Genomic DNA, 8962 nt, shown 5'->3' with positions numbered 1-8962 from the left:
TATGACCAAATCGCTGGTAAATCGACTCTACCTGAAGCAAGCTTTGTATTCATTCAAGATGATTGAAGACAAAGTGTTAGCTAAGCAGTTGGATATGTTCAACAAGCTGATTCTTGATCTTAAAAATATTGATGTGAAGATCGATGATGAAGATCAAGCGCTGTTACTATTGTGCGCTTTGCCTCGATCACATGCTCACTTCAAAGAAACTCTCTTGTATGGAAGGGAGTCCCAGAACTTTGAAGAAGTTCAATCAGCCATGTATTCTAAGGACTTAAACGAACGAAAAAAGCATAAACCTTCGACTGTTGGTGAAGGTTTGGCCGTTAAGGGCAAATTCTTGCGAAAGGATGGCAAGTTCGACAAGAAGAATGGAAAAAGCCATTCGAAGTCTTATAGTGGCGAAGCATCTGGCATTCGATGCTATCATTGTAAGAAGGAGGGTCACACAAGAAAGGTGTACCCTAAACGCCTAAAAGATCATGGAGGTAAAGATAATGGCAATGCAGCCATTATTCAAGAAGATTTCGAATCATCTGATGTCCTTGTGGTTTCGTGCAGCGACTCTAGGAAGGAGTGGATTATGGATTCAGGTTGCACTTGGCACATGACTCCAAACAAAGACTTGTTCGAGGAATTATGTGATCAAGATGGTGGATTAGTATTTTTGGGAAACAACAAAGCTTGTAAGATTGCAGGTGTTGGATCTGTGAGATTCAAGCTCCATGATGAGTCAATAAGGTTGTTGACTGAAGTCAGGTATGTTCCTGATTTGAAGAGAAATCTGTTTTCTCTTGGTGAATTCGACAAGAAAGGATATGATTTCCAAGGAGAGAAAAATATTCTAAGAGTCATGAAGGGATCGAAGGAAGTCTTGAGAGGCGTGAAGAAACAAGGCTTGTATACCCTTGAGGCTGAAGTTGTAAGTGGTTCGACAAATGCTGTGTCCACGAAACCATTGTCGAAGACAGAAATCTGGCACATGAGATTGGGCCATGTCAGTGAAAGGGGTCTGGTCGAATTAGGGAAACAAAATCTGCATGGTGGAAACAAAGTCGAAAAGCTGAAGTTTTGTGAACCCTGTGTACTTGGAAAATCTTGCAGAGTGAAGTTCCACAAAGGAAAACAAAGAACACATGGATCCCTGGATTACATTCACGCTGATCTTTGGGGGCCTGCAAGGTGTCCATCACAATCAGGAACAAGATATTTTCTATCCATAGTTGATGATTATTCCAGGAAGTTATGGGTATTCATCCAGAAGACTAAAGATGAAACTTTTGAGAATTTCAAAAGTTGGAAGACTCTGGTCGAAAATTAGACTGGCAGGAAGGTCAAGAGGTTGAGAACCGATAATGGCCTTGAATTTTGCAATGAGGCGTTCAACAGTTTTTGTGCTGCCTCTGGTATTGCAAGGCATAGAACTAATGCGGGTACTCCATAGCAAAATGGTTTGGCTGAAAGGTTTAATCGAACTATTTTGGAGAGAGTCAGATGCATGTTGACTAGTGCTGGGTTAAAGAAGGTGTTTTGGGATGAGGCTGTTTCGACAGCAACATATCTGATAAACAGACGTCCTTCGACAGTGTTAGATATGAAGACACCTGAAGAAGTTTGGTCGGGACATCTACCAGATCTCGACAAACTGAGAGTATTTGGCTGCGTAGCCTATGCTCACATTAGGCAAGACAAGGTCGAACCTAGAGCTCTGAAATGCATGTTCATGGGATATCCTGAAGGATTCAAAGCTTATAGGCTATGGTGCCTAGAGCCAGGTCACAGGAGGTGTATCACTAGTCAAGATGTAGTGTTCAATGAAGTTGAGATGGCTTTCAAGAAAACTGACGATGATGATGGCCGAAGTGCAGAAGAGCTGGAACAGGTAGAGATTCCTGTTGAGGTGTAGCAAGTTGATGCTAAATTGCATATTCCATATGAAGTCGAAGAAGAAGCAGAAGATGCTGAGGAAGCTGAGGAAACTGTCGATGACTACCTATTGTCGAGAGATAGGTCGAGAAGAGTCATCAAGCCCCCTCAAAGACTTGGGTATACTGATCTTATAGCTTATGCATTAATCTATGCCAGTGAAGTTCTTGATGATGAACCTAGAGATTATAAGGAAGTTATGAGGAGTCGAAATAAGACTGAATGGCTGAAGGCCATGGATGATGAGATGAAATCTCTTCATGATAACCACACATGGGAACTGGTCAAGAAACCTGTTGCGGCAAGGTTAGTCAGCTGTAAATGGATTTTCAAAGTTAAGGAACGAATTGAAGGAGTGACGTCGAAAAGATACAAGGCAAGGTTAGTTGCAAGGGGTTTCACTCAGAAAGAAGGTGTCGACTTCAATGATATGTTTTCTCCTGTTGTGAAGCATAGGTCCATTCGAATGTTGCTTGCCATGGTGGCACAGTTTGACCTAGAACTAGAACAGATGGATGTGAAGACTGCGTTCTTGTATGGTGATCTAAATGAAACAATCCTGATGAGGAAACCCGAAGGGTATGTCGAAAAGGGGAAGGAAGATTATGTGTGCAAGCTAAAGAGATCTTTATATGGGCTGAAACAATCTCCTCGACAGGGGAATAGGAGATTCGACAAGTTCATGGCATGCATAAGTTTCATTAGAAGTCAGTTCGACCACTGTGTTTACTTTAGATTTCAACCTGGTAATTTATTTGTTATTTTATTGCTTTATGTGGATGATATTCTCATAGCAAGCAACAACTTCGAAGATGTAAAGAGGGTGAAGGCTGAACTCAATAAGGAGTTTGATATGACGGATCTGGGAGCTGCTTCCAAGATTCTTGGAATTGACATTCGAAGAGATAGAAAGAAGTCGAAGTTATGCTTGTCTCAAGAGGCATATCTACGGAAGATTCTCGAAAGGTTTGGTATGTCGAATTTGAAGTCAGTTGTGACTCCGACAAACCCCCAATTCAAGCTGAGTATTGATCAGTGTCCTAGTACTGATATCGAAAGAGCATATATGAACATCATCCCATATGCTAATATAGTTGGTTCTTTGATGTATGCTATGGTCTGTACTAGACGCGACATAGCATATGCAGTAAGTCTTGTAAGCAGGAACATGGCGAATCCTGGAAAGGCTCACTGGCAAGCATTGAAGTGGATTTTAAGGTAAATAAATGGGTCTCTAAATAGGGTCCTAATTTATGGTGGAGCCTTGGGTGAAGATAGTAAAGCAGTAATCGAAGGATATGTCGACTCTGATTATGCAGGTTGTATGGAATCTAGAAAGTATATTTCTGGATATGTTTTCACCATGTTTGGCACAACAATTAGTTAGAAAGCAACACTTTAGAAGGTTCTTGCTCTATCAACCACTGAAGCGGAGTATATTGCCCTAACTGAAGCTGTGAAAGAAGCATTGTAGCTTGAAGGTTTTGCTAAGGAGCTGAAACTTCAAGGTAAAGGTATCACTGTTAAATGTGATAGTCAAAGTGCAATACACCTGTTGAAGAACTCAACCTATCATGAGCAAACTAAGCACATTGATGTGAGGCTGCATTTCGTTAGAAGAGTAATCGAGCGTGGAGAAGTCCAAGTGCTGAAGGTTTCGAATGAAGACAATGCTGCTGATATGATCACCTAGTAATTGCCGAGTTGTAAGTTTTTCCACTGTATGCAGTTGATAAAGCTGCACGAAGAAAGCTAGTTTGTTCCCTTGATGTTGTACAGTTAGGTCCAAGGTGGAGATTTGTGAGATATTGGATTGAACTCTAGTATGGTCAAAGGGTAGCTTCTTGGTTCGACAGGATTAAGCATGAAGTCGAAGGTTGTTCACATGCTTGTGTCGAAGATGCTAGGGTTGTTAGCATGTTAAATTAGGTTTTAGTGTTTAAGCCCTAATTTGTTAAGTTAACTTGTTTATTAAGTTGGCTTGTGTAATGGGCCTTGTGGAAAAAGCCCATTAGTTAGTATGTTAGGTTTTATTATAAATAGCATACTAGTCTCTCATCATTGCACACAACAAATCCTAATTTAGGGTGAGAGAGGTTATTTGTTATTCTTGTAAAATTGTAATCGTGTTTTCTAAGAGAAAGTAAAAGAATAGCAGTTATAACCAATTCTTGTGTTCTTCTTCTTCCTTGTTCTTTATTCTTTCTTTGCATTATACTTTGTTCTTGGCATTGAATTCACAACAATCTTAGTTTAGTGTTATCTTCAATTTAAAACGAAAGTTGTCTAAACTTTTTTGCACATAGGTTTTTATTTTAAAAACTGAACACATTAAAAAATAAAATAAATGAATATATGTTACAATTATACAAGTTTATATATATATATATATATATATATATATATATATATATATATATATATATATATATATATATATATATATATATATATATATATATATATATATATATATATATATATAATTTTGACTTATAGTGATGACACAATTTTGTATGTAAAGGTCGCAAAATTTTTACCCACCGACGTTTTATTCTATATTTTGATTAGTTTATAATCACAAAATTTTTTCCTTCTTATAGTGTAACACCCTTTTAAACTCAAGTATAATTTAGGAGTAAATTAGTTAAAACAAAATGTGTTATACCTCATAAAAATAACATAAATTAGATTAAAACTTGTGTGATGCGCAGGAAATTGATGGATTTTTCTTAATTAATATTGGATTGCATATAAATTTTTTAATTTTGTTTGGTATAATAATAATTGTAATTGAGATGATAAGATGAAGAGAATAAAAGAGATAGAACATTTTTAAAAGAAAAAAATGTTTGAAAAATTATAGAAATGATAAATAAGACGCTGCTATTTAAATTTTAAAATATGAAATAAGTTGAAAAAAATTCAATAATTTACAAAATTAAAAATGTATTCTTCGAAAAATAGAAAAGATTATTTTAGATTTTAATTTTGACAGTGATGATCGATTATATAGAGTCTGAGTCGTTTGAATGTAGAATTTTAGTATAAATTGTTGATACTTTATTTTTTATCTTACTTTATATGTTCATCGTTCAACTAAACTTTTGTAACTAGTTAACTTTTGTTTTAGTTTTTCTAAACAAAACTTGTATTATATTGACTTAAATTCTTTAACTATATTGAGTAAATAAATAGAATTAATTTTATCTTTTAAGAATATATAATAATAATGAAATAGATGAAAAGATCGCCAAAAAAATATATAATTTTTTAAAGTTTATAAAATTATTTTATATTGAAGTTATAAGTAATTAGTTGTTAAAATTGATAGATTTTTTTTGCAGTTATTGGGTGTTGAATCCATGACCTCAATAGAGAATAAACTTTTTTGAAAAGTGAAGATGAGTTTTTAGAGGTGCCTGATAAGTGCCAAATTGTAGTTATTTTTGTGTATAGTTTTGCGGCACTTATCTTCTCTCTTTCCTCAATTTAGACGAGTTTTAGTGTATATTACATAAATATGTAGATTTTGTGTTTAATCTAGTTTTTAATTCATTTATGTATCAGCTAATAGTTTTCCATTCATTTTGTAGGTATTTGAGCATTTATGGAGCATTGAGTAATAAAGCTTCAAGGATGCAATTTTGAATCAATAAAGGATAAGCCATTTGAAGAAATAAAGAATTGCAGACTTGTGTGATTCGTCAGGCGAGCAACTAATTCTTGTGTGAGTCGCCCGACGGTGCAATTCGTTCGCCGGGCGAGCATGGAGAATAAATGGTCATGTTTCTGCCTTGGCTCGCCTCTTGGTCGCCGGGCGGAAGAATAAGGAGTCTCCAGGCGAAGCTTCCATTCGCCGGGCGAAAGAAGATATTTTTGCCCACTTGTTGATGTGGCGCAGGCTGTTTGGCAAGAATAAATCCGTTCGTCGGGTGGAGCAATTGGCTCGCCGGGCGAACATGTCGGGACAAAATTTTGTATATATTTCTATTTCATTTCATTTGTTAGGGTTATGGTTTTGGGAGAGGGTTTTTGTTCTCTCAACTCAACCAACCTCATTTTTCTCTAGGATTAGCTTAGATAACAACATTAGGGCCTTGCATCTTGTGGATTCGGGGTGGATTTCTCTTCAATCGGCGCTGACAAACCGGAAGAAGTTTGGTTTATCTCTTTTCTCTCTATGTATTTCTCTTTTGTTGGGTTTTGTAAATATATTTACTTTGAAATCATGTATATTTGTCGCCCATGACGTTATATAAAGCTTGCTTTAGAAATCTTTGTTGATTGTTGTCTTATATTTTTCTCCGTGCTAGGGATTTGGGTTGTTGTAGAGATAAACTTCTTGACTCCTTATCTAAGATGACTATCTGTTAGTTTCTATATTTTAAAGATAGATTTAGAGCTAACAATCTTTATGGGTGTCGAAGCTTAATGCTTTCGTGTTGGTTGTGTCGGTTAAGATATCGTCGATACGATTGATATGGATGTATGATGTGTTGTTGAGGTGTGCTAAAAGATCGTCGCTGAGATGATATAGTAGTTCTCTCTACTTTGGGTTAGAAATGACTTAGGGTGTGAACGATGCCGAATGACATTGACGAGTATTGTAGGTTGAGTATAACTGGTCGATAAGTTTAAGTTTGTGAGAAGTAGATTATATACAATGCTTGATAAGTTTCTTCTTTAAAGAATGATTTCTTTTTGTGTTGATATTTACTTTTCCGTTTTCATATTTAAATTCATTCAAAACCAAACTCATAACTATAGAAACTGTTGAACGACAGTTTAATAGACCAATCTCTGTGGACACGATAAATTCCCAGATAAATACTTCCAAAAATTTTGTTGTTTACCGCTTCAACCGTGCCACATGAGAATATATTTGACGTGGCATAGTTTATTTGACGTGGAATAATTTAGATGACATGGACAAAAATTAGGGGCTCTGATTTAAAATATATAATAGATATCTTGCTCCATAACATGGGTCACACAAAAGTAATATTCAACCTTTTAAATATATTCAAGAATGTTTATACGACATTAACCTTTATTTAAAAACTTCGCAGCGGAATCATCACCATTTAATCTTTATTATAAAATAAAACTCACTTTGAGTCCAAAAACATATAACTCCTAACAAAATAAACATAGTTCAATAAATTGTCTCAAAAAATAAACGACATCATAGTTAGGCAAGTCAAACGTCAACCTTAGCCGATGTTACATGATCAAAAAAGAAACCACTAGATAAACGATAAAAAAGGAAATGTCTTCATAACTAGCTCCCACTTACTTCAACGAAAGCTACTCCTGAGTATCTGCATGTTACTCATGTAGAGGAAACATTCAAACAAAAGGGATCATAATAAATTATGAAAGATATAAAAAGCATGAATTTGTAACAGTTATAAGATACAAGTCAACATCATATGATACCTCATAAACTCACACCCCAACCGTCACAAGTAACTCATACATAAATCTCATCATAAGGCTCACATATAATCATATAACAAACAAATGTATCACCAAATCACATAGTATCAACAAAATTATGCAATGCCACATATAATGATATGCAACAACATTGACTCAATGCGTGTGGTACCAATTTATGAACACACAGGTATATTTCGCTCCTTGTTCCACCACCATGGATACAAGATCCCCAAGACCAGAGGTGTTTTTTTCTCTCGCCAAGAATAAGGATGTTAAAGGTAAACTATCCTAAACTTATATCATTGGTGATACTATTGTTTTTAGTGATAACATCAAGTTGTAGTTGATCAAATAGAGGTTAGAAATGATGTTTAGACAATATAGGATGTTGATGCTATTATGGATGTTGATGAACTTGTCACTAACATCTTGGATATCATTGATGACGATGAGAAGATTTATGAGCATGCAACAAAGCATGTTAGAGTTGTTAAAATTTCTATAGGAGGAAATAAGCTTTCCAAGAAGTTTCCTACTGTTGTCTTTGACATTATTTCTTTTTATTCCATAAAAAGTGTAGTCAATTGGAAATTTGTTTATCATGGAAGGATCGCAACTAAAAGAGAACTCTCGGTTGAGGCACACAAGTGAAGTAAAGGTATTGAGTTCCTTAATGATGCTTAGTTATTAAAGACAATGCTAAATGTTGGATATTATTATCCAAAGTGGTGAAGGAATTTGTTGTTAAATTTCCTATTGGGTTTCCCTCTTTTATTTATGGTATATTAATCGGTCAAAAGAAGGATCTTATTACCGTTGCGGATGAAGTTGGTGTTACCCATGAGTTACTGAATTTTAATTACAAATTGTTGTCTAGGAAACACGTTGCTAACATTATAATACCATTATTGCTCATAGTGATGAAACTAATCTAGTTTTTTATGAATAAAAGTTAGATGTTGTTTCACTTTTAAGGCCTATGAGAAGTTATATTCTCAAGGAATTGATTCACAAGGGAAATGTTTTTCAAGAGATCATTGTCATTACTTTTGCAAGAAAGAATGTGTGTGAAGTTATTATCAAATATGGACTCCAAAATTTGCTAGAGTTTATTCATCTCAACCTATTGTCCTTAGATGGACCGTTGTGTTTTATGTGTTCTAATATGCTGTATTTTGTGTGATTTGAAGCTAATGATTTGTTGATGTGATCTATGAGTTGTATGTGTTTTTATCATCTGATTTGGAAGATTGTGTGTAAGAATGTGCATAACATCTTAGATGTGCTGGTTTCTTGGTTTTTCTGAGTTTATTATGTTTTGGCATATTTTAGGTGTTTTTCTGCTGATTGTTTTTGGTATTATCTGACCTTTGTCTCTTTTAAGGAAAATAGGGGAGAAAAAGTCACACTTCTTTTATGGGATAAAGGTTAAATCCTTGTTTGGGTGATATCTGTGGTGCATTCTTGAAGAAGTGTTTAATATGTGTTTTGCATAAAAAAATAGTCAAAAGGGGAGATTGTTATTACAAGTGATTGGCATTATTTTGATAAGCAATGATGTTAAGCAAGAAATATCAAAAAATGTTGAACA

This window comes from Vicia villosa, unplaced genomic scaffold, assembly GCF_029867415.1.
Source record: "Vicia villosa cultivar HV-30 ecotype Madison, WI unplaced genomic scaffold, Vvil1.0 ctg.004427F_1_1, whole genome shotgun sequence".
In the NCBI taxonomy this organism is placed as follows: domain Eukaryota; kingdom Viridiplantae; phylum Streptophyta; class Magnoliopsida; order Fabales; family Fabaceae; genus Vicia; species Vicia villosa.
The sequence above is the reverse complement of the archived record's forward strand: the minus strand, read 5'-3'. Positions refer to the sequence as shown.